The sequence below is a fragment of the Heptranchias perlo genome, chromosome 11 (genome assembly GCF_035084215.1).
Source record: "Heptranchias perlo isolate sHepPer1 chromosome 11, sHepPer1.hap1, whole genome shotgun sequence".
Classification (NCBI taxonomy): Eukaryota; Metazoa; Chordata; class Chondrichthyes; order Hexanchiformes; family Hexanchidae; genus Heptranchias; species Heptranchias perlo.
In genome coordinates this window covers 54,448,445-54,475,732 of record NC_090335.1, presented here as the reverse complement: position 1 = coordinate 54,475,732, position 27,288 = coordinate 54,448,445, and the positions used below count along the sequence as shown (strand labels likewise).

At 41.9% G+C, this 27,288-nt stretch overlaps 1 protein-coding gene across 3 annotated transcripts in view; it reads left to right on the top strand.

Moving 5' to 3' along the window:
* LOC137327353 (HMG box transcription factor BBX) overlaps positions 1–27,288 on the top strand; it is a 164,834-nt gene that overhangs the window by 75,115 nt on the left and 62,431 nt on the right. The gene's annotated exons all lie outside the window — the stretch shown is intronic.

Genomic DNA, 27,288 nt, shown 5'->3' with positions numbered 1-27,288 from the left:
TTGTTAATGTATACTAAGATAGTGATGGAACTCCTGTGATGTTGCTCATGACACATTGGGGAGAATTAATTATTTGAAGTGTGGTGCATGAAGTATGAATGGGAAGTCTTGCCGACACTCAGCCTTTCTTGATTGGGGGGTGGGGAAAGTGTGGTGGAGGAATCTGTTGGCAGAAACAACTGATTTGCTGACAGATGGTGCTCATGATGGCGTCATGATTGGTTGAAGGGACAGTGGTCTCTTTTCTGCGATCTTGGCCAAAGAAATTTTATAACTATAGCATTACCTCACATTGACACAAGACTTAAAACATAGCTGGATGACGACATACAAAGATCAGGATCTCATCCTCATTTTGAAAGTATATAAATAGAATTGGGATACTTGCCTTTATTAGCCGAGGCATAGAATATAAGAGCAAGGAGGTTATGATGGAGCTGTATAAAACACTGGTTAGGCCACAGCTGGAGTACTGTGTGCAGTTCTGGTCGCCACACTACAGGAAGGATGTGATCGCTTTGGAGAGGGTGCAGAGGAGATTCACCAGGATGTTACCAGGGCTGGAGCGCTTCAGCTATGAAGAGAGACTGGGAAGATTGGGTTTGTTTTCCTTGGAGCAGAGGAGGCTGAGGGGGGACATGATTGAGGTGTACAAAATTATGAGGGGCACAGATAGGATGGATACTAAGGAGCTTTTTCCCTTCGTTGAGGGTTCTATAACAAGGGGACATAGATTCAAGGTAAAAGGCGGGAGGTTTAGAGGGGATTTGAGAAAGAACTTTTTCACCCAGAGGGTGGTTGGAGTCTGGAACTCACTGCCTGAAAGGGTTGTGGAGGCAGGAACCCTCACAACATTCAAGAAGCATTTGGATGAGCACTTGAAATGCCATAGCATACAAGGCTACGGACCAAATGCTGGAATATGGGATTAGAGTGGACAGGGCTGATGGCCGGCGCGGACACGATGGGCCGAAGGGCCTCTATCCGTGCTGTATGACTCTATGACTCTAATTCTTCTCTTTGACTACAGTGCTAGATGCTAACTATCTTTTATCACTAGCTTTAGGAACCAGAAAGAACATGTTTAGAGGGTGTTTTATCTGGTTTCTCTGTTAGCTTTGCATTTCTTTAGAAACCAATAGAATATGATATTATTGTGGTTGAACAGGGTCCCCTATACAGACTAAGGGTATTTCATGAAGAACTCTGCAATACGCAATTTATCCTGTATGTGTTATAATGGGTATGGTGTTTCAGAGAGTGTCCCAGTGAAGGGCTGCTCAGTTTGTTGATTAGTACACTCCAGGTTTTTTTAACTTGTTCTTGGGATGTGGGCAGTGCTGGTGAGGCAGCATTTAGTGCCAATCCCTAGTTGCCAGAGGACATTATGAATCAACTACGTAGTGTGGAACTGGAGTCACATGTCAGAGTGGCAGATTTCTTTCTACTAATGAACCAGTTGTAATTTTGCAAGAATCTGGCAGTTTTCATGGTTGTTTTTTCCCCTGGTATTAGCCCACGTATTATTCAATCCCACAGCTCGGTGGGACTTGTACTCATAACCTCTGGGTTGATAGTCCAGGACCATAACCACTAACCTGCCATACTGTTCTGCTTGTTTACTTTCTAATCGATAGTAGAATGCTAAGATCTCACATCTAAATATATTGGGCAGAATTGGAGTGGGGCATCTCGTGGTGTGACCCGTTTGTTAGATTTTTTTTCCTCTCACCCTTCAGCTCGAAAATATTTTGCATCGCAAATTGCTGTAAGTGCGAGTTGATAACGGCACGGCGAGGTCAACAGAGAATCTGGGAATCTGGGACCTTGGTGAACGACGGGACCAACTGTCTATTACCTTAACCAATTAAGGATAGAGACAGGAACAGAGGAACGACAGAGGAAATTAGGGTGAATTAGAGTCAAATTAGATACAGAAAGAGAAATAAAGAGAGGGAAAGAAAGATTGGATTAAGAGAGAGTGAAAAAAAGAGACAGAAAGGAAAAGTAAGAAAAAAAAATTAAAATTTTTAAAACCTCTAGGAGCAATTAACCACCTGCAGGAATGAGACTCCACAACTTAAATTGTTCTCTTTCTGGTCTGGAGAGGTTGAGTGGCATTGCAGGAACATAAATCTAGTCATTAAAAGGGTCCTTACATCGTTAAGTACCAGCCCTAACTTTCTGCGGCGAGTTTAAGTTGTTTTAACAGCGCAAATGCAGCAATTTTTTGAAACTCATGGGGAGGTTGACGGCGCGCTCCTGTTTTCATGAGGCTAACGGGGAAGCGGCACAAATCATGCAGCAATTTGTGGCGATTCGCAACACACGGCGCATCTCTTCCTTGCCACAAACTGCTGAGTTATCTAGACGCTAATAAAGGCATGCACCTTAAACTTGCCGTTATTTTCCAAGCACATTCTGGGTCATAAAGCCTTGGGTGTATAAGTGGGTTCTCACTGAAGCATTCTGTGGTATACCATGGCCTGTGATGAAACGTATGGCTTATTGGTTCTTCAAGTGCAGATATTATATGGCTCACTCTGTTTACTACTTTGCTTATTACATAACAGCATACTTTGGTGATAGTTTTTTTTCAAGAGGGTCTGTTGTATTGCGCTGCTTCATTCTGCTCACAAATATTTCTCACAGCTGCTTTTCCCTTGCTCTGTTGATGTAACCTTGAAAAGGTTTTACCTCTTGACCAATCATAGTGGAATCTTGTTGATATTAATTATTGTGTAAGAATCAAAACTAGGCCTTGAAACTAATGTGCATATATCAGATTTTTTTAGGAACATGCTTGTCTGGGTTGTTTCTGTGTATACAAGTACTGATATACAATGCTCACTTTTGTCGCTAAGAATGCTGGGATATGACTCCATATTGATTCACAGATATTCCCGTGCAGTTATTTCCCAATTTTTATTTGGGCTTGAAAGGATTTGATGCTCCACCGAGATTGATAAGTTTATTGCCTATGTAAATGCAATTTGTTTATATTAGATTGTCGCAAAATTTGACCCAGTATTGAATGTCAGACCACTATGATTTTAGAATTCTTTTTAAGTTAGAAATATCCCAGTGAATTTTAGAATTCAGCAAAGGAGGACCAAGAAACGGATAAAGAAAGGGAAAATAGAATATGAGAGTAAACTAGCGAGAAACATAAAAACAGACTGTAAAAGCTTCTGTAGGTATGTAAAAAGGAAAAGACTGGCGAAGGCAAATGTGGGTCCCTTACAGAAAGAGATGGGAGAATTTATAATGGGGAATAAGGAAATGGCAGAGAAATTAAACAATTACTTTGTGTCTGCCTTCACAGAAGAAGACACAATAAACCTCCCAGAAATGCTAGAGAACCAAGGGTCTGGCGAGAATGAGGAACTGAAGGAAATTAGTATTAGTAAAAAAATGGTATTAGAGAAATTAATGGGACTGAAAGTCGATAAATCCCAAGGACCTGATGATCTACATCCCAGGGTTTTGAAAGAGGTAGCTATAGAGATAGTGGATGCATTGGTTATCATCTTCCAAAATTCTATAGATTCTGGAACGGTTCCTGCAAATTGGAGGGTAGCAAATGTAACCCCACTATTTAAGAAAGGAGGAAGAGAGAAAACAGAGAACTACAGACCTGTTAGCCTGACATCAGTAATAGGGAAAATGCTAGAATCTATTATAAAGGATGTGATAACAGGACACTTAGAAAATAATAATAGGATTTGACAAAGTCAACATGGATTTATGAAAGGGAAATCATGTTTGACAAACCTATTGGAGTTCTTTGAGGATGTAACTAGTAGGATAGATAAGGGGGGCACCAGTGGATGTGGTGTATTTTTGGATTTTCAGAAGGCTTTCGATAAGGTCCCACACAGGAGGTGGTTGAACAAAGTTAGAGCGCATGGAATTGGGGGTAATATACTGGCATGGATTGAGAATTGGTTAACAGACAGAAAACAGAGAGTAGGAATAAACGGGTCTTTTTCAGGTTGGCAGAGTGTGACTAGTGGGGTACCCCAGGGATCGGTGCTTGGGCCCCAGCTATTCACAATCTATATTAATGATTTGGATGAGGGGACCAAATGTAATAGTTCCAAGTTTGCTGATGACACAAAATTAGGTGGGAATGTGAGTTGTGAGGAGGATGCAAAGGGGCTTCAAGGGGATATCGACAGGCTAAGTGAGTGGACAAGAACATGGCAGATGGAATATAATGTGGAAAAATGTGAAGTTATCCACTTTGGTAGGAAAAACAGAAATGCAGAGTATTTTTTAAATGGTAAGATATTGGGAAATGTTGATGTTCAAAGGGACTTGGTTGTCCTTGTACATGAGTCACTGAAAGCTAACATGCAGGTACAGCAGGCAATTAGGAAGGCAAATGGTATGTTGGCCTTTATTACAAGAGGATTTGAGTACTGGAGTAAAGATGTCTTACTGCAATGGTGAGATCGCACCTAGAGTATTGTGTACAATTTTGGTCTCCTTACCTAAGAAAGGATATACTTGCCATAGAGGGAGTGCAACAAAGGTTCACAAGACTGATTCCTAGGATGGTGGGATTGTATGAGGAGAGATTGAGTAGACTAGGCCTGTATTCTCTAGGGTTTAGAAGAATGAGAGGTGATCTAATTGAAACATACAAAATTCTTACAGGGCTCGACAGGGTAGATACAAGGAAAATGTTTCCCCTGGCTGGGGAATCCTGAACCAGGGGTCACAGTCTCAGAATAAAGGGTAGGCCATTTAGGACTGGTATAGTGTTAAGTTTCGACAGTTCTCCACGTGAAATCATAGAATAGAATCATAGAATGGTTAAAGAGGCCATTTGACACATCGAGCCCATGCCAGCTCTCTGCAAGAGCAATCCAGTTAGTCCCACTCCCCTGTCCTTTCCCCGTAGCCCTGCAAATTTTTTCCCTTCGGGTACTTATTCAATTCCCTTTTGAAAGCCACGACTGTATCTGCCTCCACCACCCTTTCAAGCAGCGCATTCCAGATCATAATCACTCGCTACGTAAAAATCTTTTTCCTCATGTCACCTCTGGTTCTTTTGCCAATCACCTTAAATCTGTGTCCTCTGGTTCTTGACTCCTCCGCCAATGGGAAGAGTTTCTCTCTATCTAATCTGTCCAGATCCCTCATGGTTTTGTACACCTCTATTAAATCTCCTCGCAACCTTCCCTGCTCAAAGGAGAACAACCCCAGCTTCTCCAGTCTATCCATGCAACTGAAGTCCTTCATCCCTGGAAGCCTCTCCAAGGCCTTCACATCCTTCCTAAGGTGCGGTGTCCAGAATTGGACACAATACTCCAGTTGTGGCCGAGCCAGTGTTTTAGAAAGGTTCATCATAACCTCCTTGCTTTTGTACTCAATGCCTCTATTTATAAAGCCCAGGATCCCGTATGCATTTTTAACCGCTTTCTCAACCTGCCTTGCACATATAGCATTAAATTTCATCTGCCGCGTGTCCGCCCATTCCACCAGCCTGTCTCTGTCCTCTTGAAGTCGATCACTATCCTCCTCACCGTTGACTACACTTCCAAGTTTTGTGTCATCTGCACATTTTGAAATTGTGTCCTGTACACCTAAGTCCAAGTCATTAATAAATATTAAGAAAAGCAGTGGTCCTGGTACCGACCCCTGGGGAACATCACTGTATACCTCCCTCCAGTCTGAAAAACAACCGCTCACCACTACTCTCTGCTTCTTCTCTCTTAGCCAATTTCGTATCCATGCTGCCACTGCCCCTTTTATTCCATGGGCTTCAACTTTGCTGACAGGCCTATTATGTGGCACTTTATCAAACGTCTTTTGGAAACCCATATACACCACATCAACCGCATTGCCCTCATCAACCCTCTGCATGAGCCATTGTCTAATCCCACTCTTCCTTGCTCATCATACCCTTTTAATATTCCTCTTTTTCAAGCAACTATCTTAAAAAGAATTTATGTACTCTGCTTCAACAGAGGTTTGTAGCACAGTATTCCAAATTTTGATCACTCTCAATGTAAAGAATTGTTTTATAGCTTTTAAAATTCTTTTTGTGATTATCTTAAACTTGTGTTCTTTTCTTACTGCCTCCCTGACCAATGGACGAAAGAGAAAAGACGAGTTAATGTTTGAGGTGTATGTCTTTCATCAGAACTGTAAGCTAAAAGTTAAGCAAGTATTTTGGAAAGGTTGGAAAAAAATTGAGATAAAGGGGGAATGGAGGAACAACTGGTACGCCAGTTATAGAAAGGGAATTCATGGCTTGAGTGGCCTGTAAACTGCTGATTATGAAGCTGTTAGAGGATATAAAAGATCCTTCGCAAAACAAGGGAGAAACATTAAAGGACAAAACATACAAATAGTTGAGGGTAAAAAGACATAGAATCATAGAAAATTTGCGGCGCAGAAGGAGGCCATTCGGCCCATCATGTCCGCGCTGGCAGAAAATGAGCCACCCAGCCGAATCCCACTTTCCAGCTCTTGGTCTGTAGCCTTGTAGGTTATGGTATTTCAAGTGCATATCCAAGTACTTTTAAATGTGATGAGGGTTTCTGCCTCTACCATCCTTTCAGGCAGTGAGTTCCAGACCCCCATCACCCTCTGGGTGAAAATTTTTTTCCTCAGCTCCCCTCTAATCCTTCTACTAATTACTTTAAATCTATGCCCCCTGGTTATTGACCCCTCTGCTAAGGGAAATAGGTCCTTCCTATCCACTCTATATAGGCCCTTTATAATTTTGTACACCTCAATTAAATCACCCCTCAATCTCCTCTGTTCCAAAGAAAACAACCCCAGCCTATCCAATCTTTCATCATAGCTAAAATTCTCCAGTCCTTGTAAATCTCCTCTGTACCCTCTCTAGTGCAATTACGTTCTCCTGTGATATTGTTACCAGAACTATATGCAGTACTCAAGCTGTGGCGTAACTAGTGTTTTATACAGTTCTAGCATAACCTCCCAGCTCTTATATTCTGTGCCTCGGCTAATAAAGGAAAGTATCCTGTCTGCCTTCTTAACCACCTTATCTACCTGTCCTTCTACCTTCAGGGATCTGTGGACATGCACTCCAAGGTCCCTCACTTCCTCTACACCTCTCAATATCCTCCCATTTATTGTGTATTCCCTTGCCTTGTTTGCCATCCCCAAATGCGTTACCGCACACTTCTCTGGATTGAATTCCGTTGCCACTTTTCTGCCCACCTGACCAATCCATTCATATCTTCCTGCAGTCTACAGCTTTCCTCCTCACTATCAACCACACGGCCAATTTTTGTATCATCTGCAAACTTCTTAATCATGCCCCCTACATTTAAGTCCAAATCATTAATACATGCCACAAAAAGCAAGGGACCTAGTACTGAGCCCAGCGGAATCCCACTGGAAACAGTCGACTATTACCCTTTGCTTCCTGCCACTGAGTCAATTTTGGATCCAACTTGCCACTTTCTCTTGGATCCCATAGGCTTGTACTTTTTTGACCAATCTATCATGTGGGACCTTGTCAAAAGCCTTGCTAAAATCCATGTAGACTATATCAAATGCACTACCCTCATCGACCCTCCTTGTTACCTCCTCAAAAAGTTCAATCAAGTTAGTCAGACACGACCTTCCCTTAACAAATCCATGCTGACTGTCCTTGATTAATCCGTGCCTTTCTAAGTGACGGTTTATCCTTGCCCTCAGAATTGTTTCCAATAATTTGCCCACCACCAAGGTTAGACTGACTGACTGGCCTGTAATTACTCGCTCTATCCTTCTCTCCCTTTTTAAACAACGGTACAACGTTAGCATGGGCGATGTCCACATAAATAAATTGGTGGGAAAATGAAGGAAGAGAAAAACCCTGCTAATGCAAGAGTTTTGAAATGAGAACAGAAGCTGCTGGCAAAGATGAGAAAAAATATGCCAACACCGCAGGTGTAGACTCCTCCCACCAACACTGTGCTGTGACCTCAAAAGTTAATCTACCTCCCCTCCTCTGAACACTGATAGGCCCACTCATACCACCAGCACCCATTGCTGTAAAGAAAATGGAGGACATAGCTAAGGTCAGAAGTGACTAAAGTCAATCTTCAGGAAAAAGATTAGATAATGTTCCTGAAGCTTGTGTTGCTTCTGGTAGGAGAAGTGTAAGAGGCCAAAGATGGAGGCGAGGCCAGATTGGGTATGGGATAGGAAGTTGAAGTGGCAAGCTACAGGGAGGGCAGGGTAAGATTTTCAAAAAGAAGGAGGTGTTGAAAGCAATTGCCTAATCTGCTTTTGGTGTCTCCAGTGTAAAGACCACACTGTGGGCAGCAAATACAATATCCTAGATTGCAGGAATTACACATAAATTGACCCCTCTCCCAAGGGACTGTTTCCTCCTGGATACGCTTGTTCACTCTTCCACCTCCTTACTTCCAGCTGTCCTTCCCCTGGCACTTTCCTGTGCAACCATAGCAGATGCAACACCTGTCCACTTAGCTTCTTCCACCTGAGTATCTAGGGCCCCAAATGCCCTTTCTGTGAGAGAGAGCTATTTACATCTACTTCGGCCAGTCTAGTATACTGTGTTTACTGTTCACGGTGCATTTTCCCCTCCACTGGGGAGACCAAACGAAGATTGGATGACTGCTTTTCCAAATACCTTCTTTCCGTTTCTGCCATCTCCCTTTTTTAATCTTATTAAGAAGCTTGTTTAGCTTTAGCTTTCATTTCTGATGAATATACGCTGGATGTTAACTTGTCTGTCTACAGATGGTGACTGATCTGAAATTTACAGCATATTCTGTTTTATTCCTAACTTTTCAAGACTTTCTTCATAACTGTAAACCACTATTCCTGGCAACATCCTTGTGAATTTGCACTGCACATTTTCCATTGCTTTGAATTGCTAGCTTGGGTTAGTTGGTAGCACTCTGTGTTTGCAAATGCAAATAGAATGTTGGCATCTTTAAGCTGATCTATAGAACACAAATCTAATGAAGTGATATTTGGTGGAATTGGTACGATCCATGTCTCTGTGCATAGCGAGACTATATCCCACAACCAACAAAGATGATTAGGCCTGCTTTAGGATGTTCTTGTCTACGTTTGGCGATTGGGAGTATAATTCGCCTGAGTGGAGCAGGAAGAACGAGGAATATAGCAACGAGTTATCCAAAAATACATTGTTAGGCCAAAGGTCTAAATATATGGAAGTGTTTAATGGAAGAGTTGACCAAATCCCCATAACTGGCTCTGTGGGTCCCAACTCCTGGATAGAGCCTCTTCTCCACAACGCACATAGACCACATCAAGTAGTTTTCATAGGATTCCTCCTGGCAGCATCCTTATTGACCATGGCCGCAAAGGTCTGAAATGACATATACCAATTATTAGCATCTAACCCTAAAACAGGCCAAGTGCTCTCAGTAAACCAATCGCAGTCTCGACAGTTGTGCTTTAGATTCTTTCCTGGCATGGAAAACCTATTAAGCAGGAAATAAACCCTGAAATGGGCTTCTGAACAGATGGACTTGCTCTCCTGATAAATTTACCAAAATGATCTCCTCAGGTTAAGATGGCATAGCACCAGGCCCATTGGCCAAGATTTGTTTACCAAAGGGCCACACATCTCTGAGAAGTTGCTAAAATGGATTAGCATGTTGGCAAAGTTTGTTGCTGCCCAGATTGAATGGAGGCTGCCATGCTGCAACAAGAAGCAGCAGTCCATGTTATGGAGTCAGCAGGAAGATCCATGGCTTTTGTGCATTTCCCCTTGCAGATTGGCATAACTGCATTCAGCATTGCTGTCAAGGGAGCCACACCGGTGGCTATTTCAACAACCCTTTGACAGGACACTTATTCCTGGGGGATAAAGAGAGGAATCGTTGGAATCTTTTAATAAAATCAGCAGAACAAGTATGTGATGACATAATTGGCTGTGAAAAGCAGTCCATTTAATAGCCCATTGTTCCATCAACTGGTTACATCAAAGTCCAGTTCAACCAAAGTTTTTTTTTGGCCGCTTTACCTGGGGTTACGGAAACTCTCACTTTCAAGTGTCCTCTTACTTTTGAGTGATAATCATGCCCATTTTATATGCCTGAAGTCCATGCTAGGGATCCTTCAGTGCATTTGGTCTACCTCAATCCTTTTATTTCTATTCTGCCTGGGACACAATATATGGGATCTCTGCTGGAGAGTGTGGTCATAAGTAGAAGTGTCATTGCAGATAATGTATGTATATTAATGTACAAGGTATAAGAAAATTGAGGAACTAGAGTCATTTGTTGAAGTAAGAAATCATGACATAATAGAAGTAACTAAAAAATGGCTGCAGTTCGGTCAGGATTAACAATTAAATATTCCTGGGTATAAAGATTTGTGAAGATCGGCAGTAAAGAAAGGGAAGAGGGGTAGTTGTATTAATTAGAGATAATATCATAGTGCTGGAGTGTAAGGATTTAAATAGAGAACTAGTCCAAACAGATTCCCTTTTGGATTGAAAATATAAAATTTGAGGTGTTGTGGGGACTGGTAGTCGATGTAGATCAGTGAGAAAGAGGCGATGTGCAAGCTGGAGTTGGTGTTGGATAGGATACAAACAGTAAAGATTTGGATGAGCTGAAGTTTAGAGGTTTGGGGAAGGGAGGTTGGCCAGGAGAGTATTGGAATTGTTGGGTCTGGAGGTGACAGAGGCATGGATGAGGGTTTCAATGGAAGATGTGCTGAGGTAGGGGTAGAGCCAGGCGATGTTATAGAGATGGAAGAGGATATGAGGTTGGAAGCTTAGCTCAAGTTTGAATAGGACAAGTGTGTAAACAGGTTGGTTGAGCCTGAAGCTGTGACAGGTGAAGGGGATGGAGTTGGTGGCAAGGATATGGAGTTTTTGACGGGGGCCAAAGATGATGGTTAGCTAGGGAAATTCCAACTCACCCAGATCTGGATGTCGGATAGCACAGTTAGTGGAAGGGTCGTGGAGAGGGAGAACTGGGTATCATCTGTGTACATATGGAAGCTGACCCCATGTATGCGGATATTGTTGCCAAGGGGCAGCATGTGGATCAGGAAGAGGAAAGGGCCAAGGGTAGATCCTTGGAGGACTCCAGGGTAATGGTGCTCTGAAACACTCTCCCTAAACTCTTACACCTCGCTTAAACTTTTTCACCAAGCTTCCAGTCACATGACTTAACTCTCCTTGGTGTCCATTCCGTTTTATTTTTCCTCTGTAAAGCACCTTTGGATATTTTTCTGTGTTAAAAAGTCTATGTAAAGGCAAGTTGTTGTGCAGAGTTAGGATGTCACTGCCCTGAGTGGGGGAGGTTCCTCACAGCTGGGGACAAATATTGCAACGGAACCATCCCTGGTGGTAGATACCTTGATTACGTTCAGCAAATATTTGCTTACAAACTTAATACACAAAAAGGAAAAACTTTGTGCAATGGCATTCTTCTAAAAAGCAATACTTGTGCTTATATGGCATTTTACCACATCACTCAAAACGTTTCAAAGCATGCAATGAATTGCTTTGAAGTATAATGACTGTTATGTGGCAATCTAAGTTGGTTAGTTCTATCTCGTGATGTCTCATATTCTGGAGTTTCTCCAGCATCTACTGAAGATTGATCTAACATTTAGTATTTATTTTATGTTTAAACAATTTCAATTTTTCATGATTTATTTGCACTGGCTTCATTAGGGGAATCATCACCATGGTTGGTGCCTCGTTTTATGCAAGCTGTTTGGAAATTATGCCCTTGTTGAGACTTTTTTCACAAGTTAATGTACCTACCATTCGAACTTCTTTACAAGAAATGTAAATTCATACATTTAGAGATATTTGCAGCTTGCAGAGTTAGGAAGTTACAAGTCCTTATTGTAGACCATCGATTTGGCTATCTGCTGCTTAGTTAATGGTTTTACTTTGGGTCCTTGCACTATAGGAAATAAATATGATATCAAGAATGCCTAAATGATTTTGTGTGAGAAACTTAATAACTTAGGGCTGATTGAGCATTGACATAGTGGAAGCAATGTTCCAATTCTGACCTGGGATAGTGTATTTGATTTGGCATTCGACAATGTGGTTATAAGGACTCATCCAGGATTTTACCTACAGCTGCTTCACAGTTTTATTTGCAGTTGTCCTGTTTTGTCCGCTGCCACGTAAGACAGAACTGGAGCATTGTTTCTGCTATGTAAGTGCTACTTTTCTGAGCTGAGCACTATTCAGAATTTGAGTGCGTGCACTTCCTTATCTTTCCTTTCAATTGTGAGCCTTGGATCAGTGGTGGTACTCTCGCCTAAGTCAGAAGTTCATGGGTTCAAGCCCCACTCCAGAGAGTTGAGCACATAATCTATGCATCCACTCATGGGGATGATTAGAGCACCCGTGCTTTTTCTTTATATACTGAGACCTAAAACAGTGTGATTGCACAAAAAAGTTTGTCGATAGCTGCTAATGAATATTGAAAGAGATACTCATTCCATATTAGCACTTTCAACATATTTGTTCCACTCGAGACTATTGCACATACTCATGTAGCATGCCAGATATCGTATTCTCTTAAAAATATCATTGTGGATTGCTTCAAGTTTATGTTTGATATGTTATGTTTTTCTTGGTGATTTTCAAAATATTCCATGTGTTTGGACCTGTTTCCATGTTGATTTACAGAATGGACAGATTCTGAATACTGATTAAGGTATTTAGAAAGAAATTGAAGAGATTCTGGATTCAGCAGGCAATTGTGGGGGTATGTGTGAGATATAACACTTTCAGTATGGGTCCTGAAAGAGCACATCTTGCTGGCTAGGCCTTTTATCATTGCTGCATTTTTATGAGATTGAAGCGCCTATTGTTCTATTCTGTATAACGTTGTTTAGTTGTTCTTGTTACTTATAACCTCATTAATGGATTGTAAACAATTTTACAACACCAAGTTATAGTCCAGCAATTTTATTTTAAATTCACAAGCTTTCGGAGACTTCCTCCTTCCTCAGGTAACCTGAGGAAGGAGGAAGTCTCCGAAAGCTTGTGAATTTAAAATAAAATTGCTGGACTATAACTTGGTGTTGTAAAATTGTTTACAATTGTTTAAAATTGTTTACAATTGTCAACCCCTGTCCATCACCGGCATCTCCACCTCATTAATGGAAACAAAGATTGAATTACAGATGTGTTGTAAAGTTAAATCATTGAGTTATTATTGGTCTACGTGCCTCCCCTCCCCAGAGGAAAAAAGCTGAATATTTTAAATCTAACACTTATTGGAATTGGGGTTTTAGTACATACTACATTCCTGCTGCTAGCGCTGCTTAAGACAGAGACCTCTATTAGCTCAACCCTGCCACTAACAGGAACTTAAAGGTACTGGGGTACTTTTTAAAACAAAACATACTACAGGAATTACAGTGAAGCTGGCGACAGCTGCAGCAATGAGAAGTGTCTCTTACATTTGACCCTGGTGTTTGACTGGGAGAAATTGTAAGGCAGCAACTATGGATCATAGAGCTCAAGTTAAATTATATGCATCAAATTTGCCTGCACAGCAGTAGTCACTGCACTCCAAAAATAACTAATTCTGTGAAGTGCTTTGAGTGTTTCATTATGATAAAGTGCTATATAAATTTTCCAACAAACTTCAGTTTTGCCAACTTATGGATCCTGTATCCTCTACTAAAATTGCAATATTCAGAGTTTATAATCTTGGTGTTGGGGGGGAATGGTGGTGGTATTTGAGTTTCATTGCTAAGTATGTGTTGTTTCCTTGTCTTGTCATTGGTTGAATCTTGGCTGCAATTCTTGCATTCTCTGTTGCAAACTATTATAATCTGCAGAACAATTGATATGAAGGGGGGAGGGGCAATATAATGTTAGCAATAAGATTTCAGGTACAGAATTAAGCTTTTTAAAAGTGTTGAATGCTAGATTCTAACATGATGTGGAGATGCCGGTGATGGACTGGGGTTGACAATTGTAAACAATTTTACAACACCAAGTTATAGTCCAACAATTTTATTTTTAATCCCACAAGCTTTCGGGGGCTTTCCCCTTCCTCAGGCTCAGATTTAATGTAAATCTGTGACTTAGCATAATTTACATTAAAAATATGCTAAGTCACAGATTTACATTAAAATTGCGGTGACATTTCCACACCGCCTGAGGAAGGGGAAAGCCCCCGAAAGCTTGTGGGATTAAAAATAAAATTGTTGGACTATAACTTGGTGTTGTTAGAATCTTTTAAACAATTTTACATGTAATGCATCAATTAGCTGTCAAAAACCAAAAATATGCTAAGTCACAGATTTACATTAAAATTGCGGTGACATTTGATACCGACAAAAGGTAAATATCTTGCAGTATATAGGAAAACAAGTGAACTATGCAGTATGTTTTATTACATGATTATGGGGGAAATTTCATAGTTGTATGACAATTCAGCTATGTCAGATCTTCCATTCTTATGCATGTTGTCTATGCTGTACCTATTTTGACTTAATGGCCCTTTTATCTCATGGAGCCTTTCATTGAGATTCACGTTTTATGCAAATTTGGATGCTGTGCTCTGTGGTGCAGTTAATGTTCTTTCAAGACAGTAAAATAATTCTTTATAAACTCTTGAGCTCTAGTTAATCGAATGACCTAAAAATCTGTTTCTTATTGTGCAACAATATGTTTCACTAAGCTTCGTCATGTTCATTTAAAAATGAGTTAACATTGTTTTCCAAATCATTATTAAGTGCTAAATTGTAACTCTGCATTAAGGATTTAAAAATCAAGCCTTAAATTGCATTTGTTAAGTTGCATTTATTTACAAATGAAATCATTACACAGAAGCAGAAAACACCCAGCAACTAACTAGTAGTACAATACTTATTCAAAATATTTCCAAAACAATGAAGAGTCCAAAATCTTTGTACTTTTTTGTATTTTTAAACTGAATTTCTAAGGATTTTGGGGGGTTATGACCTATGTGGAACCCCTCTAGGGCACTTCCATTGGAAACAGGCAGGAAAACAAGAGCCATGAAAATCCTAGCACTGCTGTCAGATATAGTCCTGTTTTTTTTGAAGTGGAGGAAAGCTTCTTTTAAGAACAAATGGATTCTTTCTTAATAGCCAGGCAACAAGCCAGAGGTTCAACCCTGGTTCAATGAGGAGTGTAGAAGAGCATGGCAGGAGCAGCACCAGACGTACCTAAAAATGAGGTGCCAACCTGGTGAAGCTACAACACAGGACTACATGCTTGCTGAACAGCGGAAGCAACATGCTATAGACAGAGCTAAACGATTCCACAACCAACGGATCAGATCAAAGCTCTGCAGTCCTGCCACATCCAGTCGTGAATGGCAGTGGACAATTAAACAACTAACTGGAGGAGGAGGCTCTGTAAACATCCCCATCCTCAATGATGGCGGAGTCCAGCACGTGAGTGCAAAAGACAAGGCTGAAGCGTTTGCAACCATCTTCAGCCAGAAGTGCCGAGTGCATGATCCATTTCGGCCTCCTCCCGATATCCCCACCATCACAAAAGCCAGTCTTCAGTCAATTCAAGTCATTCCACATGATATCAAGAAACGTCTGAGTGCACTGGATACAGCAAAGGCTATGGGCCCCGACAACATCTCGGCTGCAGTGCCGAAGACTTGTGATCCAGAACTAGCCGTGCCTCTAGCTAAACTGTTCCAGTACAGCTACAACACTGGCATCTACCAGACAATGTGGAAAATTGCCCAGGTATGTCCTGTCCACAAAAAGCAGCACAAATCCAATCTGGCCAATTACCGCTCCATCAGTCTACTCTCAATCATCATCAAAGTGATGGAAGGTGTCGTCGACAGTGCTATCAAGCGGCACTTACTTACCAATAATCTACTCACCGATGCTCAGTTTGGGTTCCGCTAGGACCACTCTGCTCCAGATTGGCCGGATTGGATTTATCCTGCTTTTTGTGGATAGGACATATCTGGGCAATTTTCCTCATTGTCGGGTAGATGCCAGTGTTGTAGCTGTACTGGAACAGTTTAGCTAGAGGCACGGCTAGTTCTGGAGCACAAGTCTTCCGCACTACAGCCGGGATGTTGTCGGGGCCCATAGCCTTTGTTGTATCTCATTACAGCCTTGGTCCAAACATGGACAAAAGAGTTGAATTCCAGAGGTGAGGTGAGAGTGACTGCCCTTGACATCAAGGCAGCATTTGACCGAGTGTGGCACCAAGGAGCCCTAGTAAAATTGAAGTCAATGGGAATCGCTGGAGAAATCTCCAGTGGCTGGAGAACTCTCCAGTGGCTGGAGTCATACCTAGCACAAAGGAAGATGGAAGATGTTAGTGGTTGTTGGAGGCCAATCATCTCAGCCCCAGGACGTCACTGCAGGAGTTCGTCAGGGCAGTGTCGTAGGCCCAACCATCTTCAGCTGCTTCATCAATGACCGTCCCTCCATCATAAGGTCAGAAATGGGGATGTTCGCTGATGATTGCACAGTGTGCATTTCCATTCGCAACCCCTCAGATAATGAAGCAGTCCGTGCCTGCATGCAGCAAGATCTGGACAACATCCAGGCGTGGGCTGATAGGTGGCAAGTAACGTTTGTGCCGGGCAATGACCGTCTCCAACAAGAGAGAGTCTAACCACCTCCCCATGACATTCAACGGCATTAGCATCACCAAATCCCCCACAATCAAGGTCCTAGGGGTCACCATTGACCAGAAACTTAACTGGACCTGTCACATAAATACTGTGGCTACAAGAGCAGGTCAGAGGGCTGGGTATTCTGCGGTGAGTGACTCACCTCCCGACTCCCCAAAGCCTTTCCACCATCTACAAGGCACAAGTCAGGAGTGTGATGGAATACTCTCCACTTGCCTGGACGAGTGCAGCTCCAACAACACTCGACGCTCAACACCATCCAGGACAAAGCAGCCTGCTTGATTGGCACCCCATCCACCACCCTAAACATTCACTCCCTTCACCACCGGCACGCCGTGGCTGCAGTGTTTACCATCTACAGGATGCACTGCAGCAACTTGCCAAGGCTTCTTTGACAGCACCTCCCAAACCCGCGACCTCTATCACCTAGAAGGACAAGGGCAGCAGGCACATGGGAACAACACCACCCGCACATTCCCCTCCAAGTCGCACACCATCCCGACTTGGAAATATATCGCTGTTCCTTCTTCGTCGCTGCGTCAAAATCCTGGAACTCCCTACCAACAGCACAGTGGGAGAACCTTCACCACATGGACTGCAGCGGTTCAAGGCGGCGGCTCACCATCACCTTCTCAAGGTCAATTAGGGATGGGCAATGAATACTGGCCTTGCCAGCGAAGCCCACATCCCATGAACGAATATAAAAAAGATTATTAATCATTTCTACTATTCAAGTAGATGAAGTAGGAACAGCAGTCTCTGGCTGTCTGTTTGCTCTCCACATATGGCCAGAATAGAAACTATTCAGAATGTCTGATTTGAGTCTGCAAGTTTCCTTGCTTAAAATTTTTTAAAAGCTTGTGGACTGGCCAAACAAATTTGACCTGATTGGATTCAGAATCCAGTCAGTAATGTCACCAATGGCTGGTCGCCTCCCCAAGAAACTAACTGCAACTCTTGACAGTTTTTCTATTGTCTTTCTCTCCATAAAGGCAAGAGATAAACACACAGCTAACCCAAGCTAGTCTTTAAATCACATTGATTTGTCCGTGAAAACCCCCTGAATTTTCCTGGTTGAGGCATGGTAGAGCGCTGCTTCCATTACATAGTTTGCTAGTACAGTGTAGTGAGATATGTGTTTCATCTTGAGACAAGCCAGTATGTTATCAGAGAGCATCCTTTGAACTCTTGCTTAGAAGAAGGTGAACCACATTTTAGTGACACATATTCAGGCAAATGCAGTAGATTAGGGACACACTACTAACATTGTGAAATCTAACTATAAGTTGATGAACTATGATGCTTTATCCAGGAGATATAATTTGCATAGTGGTTTCTTGGCTGCTTCAAAACTTTAGCAATGATGACGATTCTTACCTGGAATTTCTGTGGGGGTTCTCCGGCAGGAGATCAGTGGAATCCCTAGAGAAACGGTGTGAATAGCTGACAACAGCTATTTACAGCGTTTCTCTAGGGGTTAAGGCGAAGTAAAGCAGGAGATCGAGTGAACGTCGCAGAAATTCAGGGCCTCTATACTTATTCAAAATGGGTGAGAACTGAAGTTTTTTTAATGGACTTTTAGGCTATTTACTAGGTAAAAAGTAAAAAGATTCTGTCACATCTAATGACTGTTTGTTTATTAAATAGTATTATTCAGATTCCCATCTGGCCAGCATGAATTAAATTCTTTGAAAGTGCTTGTGTATAATCAAAGAGAAGATTAGGTAATTTGTAGTCTGGTTGTCCAGCAGAGTCTAGGGTATATTTTTAGTTCTGCATGGCCAGTGATGCCAATGTGGAACAGGCAAATGAGAATCAGGTGAAGATCACTTTTTCTAGATCTTTGCCCATTGTGTACCTCTCACATCTATTCCTGGTTAGCCTTTTAGGCCAGGCTGCTGTGTTTTATGCCCAAACTGGGCATGACCCTCATTGCAATATGAAAAACAATGTGAACTATGTTGCAATAAGTACAGGCATGACTCCCCAGTGTTCTCATTGGGAATGGGTGTGCATTCAGATCACCTGTATCAAGTGGGGGATTAGGGTCATACACATTTTGGCTAAGGAAGTCTCCGTTCAAAAGGGCAGCATCTTATTTAGACCATGTATGAAAATGGCCTTTATATTTGCATTTATGACAGCAGAATTGCTTTTTTTTCGGCATTTTGTTTATTTTTGGAGATTCTTTCATTGCTACATTTCAGCCAAAGAGTTGGGAATTCAAGTGAGTTTTCCTCTCTCTTATATGGAGGAGGAAGAAGAGCATGAAGGAGAGATTTGAGGCAGTTCAACTGCATCTGCCCTTAACCACAGCCATGCCTCCCTGGGTATGTCTGAGGAAACCTGCCATCATAGGCTTTGGTTCACAAAGGAGGCAAATGATGTGATTCAATCTGCGGACTATCTCCATCACAGCGACGGACGGCACTGTCGGCAGTAGTCAAAGTCACTGCAGCCTGAACTTTTATATTTCTGGCTCATTACAAACTACTGTAGGGGACATATGCAACATCAATCATTTTGCAGTGCACATATACATCAAGTAGGCCACAAATGTTTTGTTTACCAGGGCAATTAACGACTTCATTTTCCTCTGGAAGTATGGCATCAAAATCATTGTCCTGCAGTCTATTTCGTACTGTAGAATTCTCCAAAGTCCAGGGCATTATTTGTGACACTCGTGACCTGTACGCAATCTAATGGCCATCATGAACTGCAAGGGTTCCACTCCATCATTGTCCAGGTGACGATTGACGTAGAATCATGTAGGTCAGTGCCTGCTTCCCAGCCACGTTGCCTTCGTTTTAGGATAATTCTCTGTGCTGAGGCTATTTGAAGGAGAAAGCAGACATCAAGGATGGCTTCTAAGAGACCGAAGTTACCCTGTTCAGCCTGACGCATGACATCATTAAAATAACAACAAACAGCAACTTAAATGTCTAGATAAATCGGGATGTTTTACAATACCCATGGCATATCTCCAAGATTATCATCATCTACTGCATGCTGCACATTTAGAAAGGCCAAACAATGAAACAGGTGGTAGAGGAGGAGGCCCATCTGCAACCAAAGGCAGAGCAAGAAGCTGATGATCAGCCAGAAAGGACATATGCTGAACTACCATTGCAAGCAGTGAGCCCTGCAAAGACCTTCAGCTAAGTGCCACATCTGTCCTTACCACAAATGCACAATGCAATGGCCCAAAAATACATACAACTACATTGGCCTCTGCACTAACTCAACTATTATAAATATCAATCCTTTCCTCTGCTAAAACCTTATTCTACACTATCCGAAGAAAACATTTTGGACACATTTGAAATAAAGTGCCAGGAAATTTAATAATCTAAAAGTGATGCATGTATGTGGCTAGTGTTTTTTTGCCAAAGTGTTTCCCCTTGGTGATGTATGTTCAACATCCTAAGCTTGTGCTCTGTTTACGTGCTTCCTAATTGGCATGAGTAAGTGAAGAGCCTGAATGTTGGGTGTCAATGAGATGCTTATGGAATTCAGTTGGCTGTATGTCATGAGATAGCCCTGTAACAGGGGCTGCCGCACCTAATGCTGCAGTGGCTGTCTGATCCTGCCCACTTTCTGACATGACATTTGAGGGGTGGAGTAGATGTGACTGAATAAAGAAAGAACTTGCATTTATATAGTGCATAATCATGTCTTCAGAATATCCCAAAGTCCTTTTACAGTGAATGGATTACTAGGGAGAAAATGGGGAGTGAGGGAATAAATTAGTCATGAAATATGGTAGAAATTTATATGTTTTGGTATTGGGTATCATAAATGAAACTTTACATTAGCAACAGTAAATGTAATGAAATGACGACCTCCAATGGCTGAGCAGGTAAATTCACCATCACCTTAGGCTAGGGAGGGGGAAAAATCATTCTGCATGCTTCTTCTGAGTGAAGTTCTAGGAAATGCATATGTGGATGGTTAAAGATACAAGAGTTGTGCTTGGTTATGTAGCCTCCCACAGTTGAGCAGCCTCCCCACTCTCAATGTCTGGGTTTACACACAAAGAATCTGCACTTGTGAAAGCAATTGAAGGGTTCCTGGCACTTGTGGAACCATACATTAGTATGAGTCGCTGGGAAGAGGGGTGGAGGGTGGGGGATTGCAATTGCAGTGAAGATGATTGAAAAGAAAATTATGTTCACTTAATTTGATGCTGGGACTAAGTGTATGCATGACATGGAAAGAAAGGGGATGATTGTTTTGGAAAAAAAAATCACTCTTCAGGAATCTACCCCCTTGAAAGATGGCATATAGAACATAACATACTGACTACCCCAATGTACCAATATATCCTTTTGTAAGTGCCCATGCACTATGTGATAAGCTGCACAGTGACTTTGTAAATATATGTATGTAAAAATAATTGAAAATAAAAGGAATTTCAAAAAATAAGGCAGACTTCAGAGCTTCAAACCCTACACTTTAATTTACTATCATTCTGTCTACAACTGCACTTACATGCAGACTAGTGTCTGTTAGCAATTTACATAAATAATGAAGCACTAGAATGTTTAGGACTGATGTTTACAAATACTTTCCACAACCTTTTGATAGCTTCACATATATTGTGATTCCTGTGTATTTAAGACGACCAACTGAAAGTTTATCCGTGTTCACCATTAAAGATGCTGTAACCAGGATGACTTAGCAGCATTAGTTAAGCTCCTCTTTGCATCATTCAGTTCCTATGCCCTGCTGTAAATGTCAGCATTTCTTAAAAACTCAGAATGGGTTTTCACAAATTTGAGGTGTTACTGCTCTTTACAATAGTGGCATAAAACATAGCTATTCATGGTGGTTTATGCACGCGTGATATTTTAAAAATATATCTTTACAAATTTCTCAATTGCCTCAGAGCCCTTAGATTAAGGAAGAGAAATTCAGCTGGCTTCCGATTCCTGATTGAAATTCAGTATTCCCTACTGTAAGTTTTTAGGTGGACATTAGAAGAGGACAGGATCTGGTTTGGTTTTGCATGGCCTTTAGTCAAAAGCTTGCCTACACTCTTGTCAAGGTGCACACATGATTAATGGCCACTTGGGCAAAGTACTTGAAGGCACCAGCAGCTTTTGAACCCTATTCCAGCAAGGAGTTGATGCCTTCAGGAGAGAAAAGAAATTCACCAAGAACAGTGAATTATTATTAAGTAGGTGTTCAAAATTTAACATGTACTTACATTTATTATTTTAATAAACATTTTTGTCATCACTTCAATTTTTTTGTGGAGAGATTTCCAGTATCGCTTGATATCAGTTCATCTTGTCACATCTGTATTTAATTTATGCAGTAGTAATTCGACTAATTAGAGTGCAGTACAGATAGACAGGTTGCTAAATTATTAAGAGCAGAAACTAAGAGGAACATTGACTGAAACATGGTATGATTGGCAGTACTAGAAATGAATGTTACACAGTAACCTTGTAAATAAGAACATTTTGAAAAGTAATTATTACAAAAAATATTACCTGTGGTATAGAAGTGCTAACAATTACAGGTCACAACCCTGGAATTCATTTCCCTTTTAAGAACTGAAGAAGGGAAGTCATCACATTCCTATACTGAATCGTCCATTTGTTTGAGTGTGCCACCAACCAGACAAAATGTCCTTTTAGATTGCATGGCAATGTGTGATACACTGATTTTTGTAGATTGTATTTGTCAATCAAACTGAAAATCTGGGTGTGGGTTGACTGGGGGTTGACTGCTGTTGTATTTCATACCTTCTGTTAAACACAATTATAGTATTCAAAAGGAGTATTACAATTTCAGATATTTTAAAGAACCATTTTCTTGCCAGTTTCACAGCAGTTCCCATGAGATGTTTTTGTCTGCAATGATTCGGAAACTATATCTGTTCAAATTCAGGTCTGCTCTGGTTCAGTGGTGTCATTTACTCCCGTAAGTGGCCTGAGTGTCTTACCTAATAGGAGTTAACTCTCACTGACCTATATCTGCTTGCACAATAGTGTCACCCAGGGGGTGCAACAGTAATATTGCCTTGTGAATTGAACTTGATACTTCATATGTGTTACTTCAATTCCTCCAAAAACGGACTGAGCAAACACTTGGTGAGATGAGGCCAGATATCAACGGTTAAGCTGCTTTATTCCACAGTATGTGAACATACAGAATGCTAGTTATAATTAAAACTCACTTATTTTACCCAGCTTCACTTTTCTCCCTGTACATAAAGGAAATAATGAACTTGCCAAGCTGCTCCATATTGGTGGTCGTGTTTTCAGAATTACCTTCTTTCTATACAGTGGAAGAGACCCTAGAATCTTAGTAGATCAATGTTAAGCATGTCCAACTTGTGTAGAACAGCAATCAACAAAGTTAATACGGTGTTAAACTATATAGCCAAAACAGTAGAATTTGTCAGAGGTGATAATGATCATACTTTATAGTGGTCTGGTCAGACTACATCTTTAATACCATGTCCAATTTTGGTTGCCAAGAAATAACAGACATTCAAATGCATAGAAGAGTTCTCAGGGAAGACTGGAAAAACTCGTGCTTTTTGGCCTAGAAGGAGGCGTCAGAAGTGATATTATAGAGGTATGCAAGATTGTTATGGGCATAGAGCAAGTTAACCTTGAATATTACTTTAAACTGCGGGAGTAGAATTAGAGGACACAGGTTCAAACTAGTAAAGAGCAATTTTAGGACTAATATCAGGAAAATCATCTTCACACACAGAGTAATCACTATGTGGAATAAGTTTCCAGATAAAGTAGTGGAGGCAAAAATGCTCTTGTGAGGCTGCCATTTTATTCAGAGATTTTTACATTGCTGGCCTGTACAGACCTTGCGTTGCTGCCAGAATGACAAAATTATGAATGCAACTTCAGACAAACTGCATAACTTCCGCACTTGGTTTGGTGTTGCTCTGTCTATAAATCTGCAGTATAAATGGGGTATTAGATCGATAGGCATGTAATATTCAATACATTAAAAGTCTCGAGTAAAGTCTGCTTCATATTTTAAATATGTTTGTGGCACAAAAATGTTTATTTTTTGATTGGCTCAAAATTCTCAGAAACCAATGAAAAGAACACTTTATCAGTATCCAGTGATACGGATTAACTCAAAATTTAAACTAATCCAAAAGGATGTCACCACTATCCACTTACCCTGATTATCTTGAAATATCCCATGAACCAAGCAAAAACACCTTTACTACTATCCACTTAATTCACTGTACCTCGCCATATCTCACAATCTTCTATTCTATCCTTAACTCACTGTAACACGTGATCCACTAACGTATATGTTACTCTTCACTTTGTTCCTGCTGAATCCTCTGATCTGTGAAATGTGTTCCATTTCCTGTTGTTTCAAATTATTAAAGGCTTTGTACATATTTCTTGTTCTCATTTCTGCACTTAGTATGTCCAACAGCAGTATTATACTAGGATACTGCATATACTCTCCTTAATTGAGTATTAGACAACCCCTTACTTTTCAGCCCAAAAATTGTTTAAGCAACAGTAACCCTACTTTCAAACAGCAGCAAATTTAAATACAGAAATTCTATTGCTAATGCAACAATAAGTTTGTCTCTCTCTGCTCCAGGAAATAAGCGGGGCAGAGAGAGTGTGAGAATAGACTGGCAACTAACATAAAAGGGAATCCAAAAGTCTTGTATAAGCATATAAATAGTAAACAGGCAGTAAAAGTAGGGATAGGGCCGATGAGAGACCAAAAAGGAGACCTATGCATGGAGGCAGAGGGCACAGCAGAGGGTACTAAATGAGTACTTTGCATCTGTCTTTACCAAGGAAGAAGATGCTGCCAAAGTCACAGTGAAAGAGGAGGTAGTTGAGATACTGGATGGGCTAAAAATTGATAGAGGAAGTACCAGAAAGGCTGGTTGTACTTAAGTCGTCACCAGGTCCGGATGGGATGCATCCTAAGTTGCTGAGGGAAGTAAAGGTGGCAATTGCAGAGATACTGGCCAAAATTTTCCAATCCTCCTTAGATACGGGAGTGGTGCCAGAGGACTGGAGAATTGCAAATGTTACACCCTTGTTCAAAAAAGGGTGAAAGAATAAACCCAGCATCTGCAGGCCAGTCAGTTTAACGTCGGTGGTGGGGAAACTTTTAGAAACAATAATCCAGGACAAAATTAACAGTCACTTGGACAAGTGTGAATTAATAAAGGAAAGCCAGCACAGACTTGTTAAAGGCAAATCGTTTTTAACTAACTTGGTTGAGTTTTTTGATGAGGTAACAGAGAGGGTTGATTAGGGCAATGTGGTTGATGTGTATATGGACTTTCAAAAGGCGTTTGATAAAGTGCCACATAATAGGCTTGTCAGCAAAGTTGAAGCCCATGGAATAAAAGGGGCAGTGGCAGCATGGATACGAAATTGGCTAAGTGGCAGGAAACGGAGAGTAGTGGTGAACGGTTGTTTGTCGGACCGGAGGAAGGTATACAGTGGTGTTCCCCAGGGGTCGGTACTAGGACCACTGCTTTTTTTGAAATATATTAATGACTTGGACTTGGCTGTACAGGGCACAATTTCAAAATTTGCAGATGACACAAAACTTGGAAGTGTAGTGAACAGTGAGGAGGATAGTAGTAGACTTCAAGAGGACATAGGCTGGTGGAATGGGCGGACATAGGGCGGATGAAATTTAATGCAGAGAAGTGCGAAGTGATACATTTTGGTAGGAAAAATGAGGAGAAGCAATATAAACTAAATGGTACAATTTTAAAAGGGGTACAGGAACAGAGACGTGGGGGTATGTGTGCACAAATCGTTGATGATGGCAGGGCAGGTTGAGAAAGCGGTTAAAAAAGCTTACGGGATCCTGGATTTTATAAATAGAGGCATAGGGCTCAATTTTAAAATCAAATTGCGGGTGCAATGGGGACGGGAGGGCTGTGAAAATGGCGAATATTCCGAGCGGGTTCGGAAGCCGGCTCCAACCCTCCGACTTCCGGGGTTGTCACAGACGCACCTGTGTGTGCGCGCTTCACGAATCCGGAAGTCCCGCTGGCAATTAAAGCCGGCGGGACGATACTTAAACCAATTAATGACATAGTTGACTTTTGATTAAGTCATTAATTTTGTGGAGATTGAGGCAGGGGTGCGATTTTAATTCAACCTCAGCGTGTTTCCTGTGCTGTGGGAAACATTCAATGTTCAAGGAGACGTGTTTCAGGCAGCAGCCAGTTGGACATTTAAATGCCTGTTTGACAGATGGGGATAAAAGGTAAGTTATTGCAGCAGGTCACCCAGGTGTCTCAGACAAACTTTTGACTAGGAGATCTTTGTGTTTACATTGAAAATTCTTGGTTTACACTCAGAATTCTTCTGTTTACACATATTTACCAACTTTTTGGACCCCCTCAAACAGACACCATCAGGATGGGGGGCGCCATTGCTGCATTCACCACTGCATCCGAGGACGAGCAACATCACCATCCTCGCCAATGGCGGTGTGCACTTCTGCCACTTGGAGCTCCACAACACAGTGCTGCGCCACAGGGACCTGCACAAGAGCACAGAGGGCAACAACAGAGAGAGCACTGGTGCAGGTGGCACTACCCTCGCCACAGGTTCGACAGACCAAGGCTCAGCTTCCTGAACCTCTTTGAGGAGCAGTGCATACGGAGACTCAGAGTGAGTCACCAGGTGGTCGAAGACCTCTGCAGCCTCCTTCATGCCGAGCTGCTCCCGGCTGGATCTGGTGGCATCTCATTACCCGTTGCTGTTAAAGTCACCACTCCCCTCAACTTCTTTGCCTCCGGATCATTCCAGGGTGCCACCGGGGACATTGCCGAGGTGTCTCAGTCGTCTGCACACAAGTGCATGAGGCAGGTCACCGATGGCTTGTTTCGCATTGGCCTCGCAGTACGTCAACTTCGCCATGGACGATCTCAGCCAGACAGAGAGGGCAGTGGAATTCCACTCTGTGGCTAGCTTCCCACGGGTGCAGGGTGCAGGGTGCAATCGATTGCACCCATATACCATTACGAGCACCTCTACATGAGCCAAGACTGTTCATCAACAGAAAGGGGTATCACTCTATCAACACAGCTCGTTTGTGACCACCGCAAAAGATTTCTTCACGAGTGCACCAGATTCCCTGGCAGGTGCCATGATTCCTTCATTCTGAGGGATTTCAGCATCCCGGGCTTCTTCCGTGCACCGAACTCCCTTAAAGGCTGCTCCGCGTGCAATCGCAGGCTGATTGGATCCACTTACCTGTTCTTCCGGGTTCCCCGCTGCTAAGCTGCGCGGCGGGCGGACTGCGCATGCGCAGTAAGGTCTGTCAGCTGGAGGAGCTCTATTTAAAGGGGCAGTCCTCCACTGACTGATGCTGCAAGAAATAGGCAAAATTACAGCATGGAGCAGCCCAGGGGAAGGCTTTTTTTTTATTCGTTCACGGGATGTGGGCGTCGCTGGCAAGGCCGGCATTTATTGCCCATCCCTAAGAGGGCAATTAAGAATCAACCACATTGCTGTGGGTCTGGAGTCACATATAGGCCAGACCGGGTAAGGACGGCAGGTTTCCTTCCCTAAAGGACATTAGTGAACCAGATGGGTTTTTACGACAATCCGGTAGTTTCATGGCTATCATTACTGATACTAGTATTTTAAATCCAGATTTTTATTTAATTAATTGA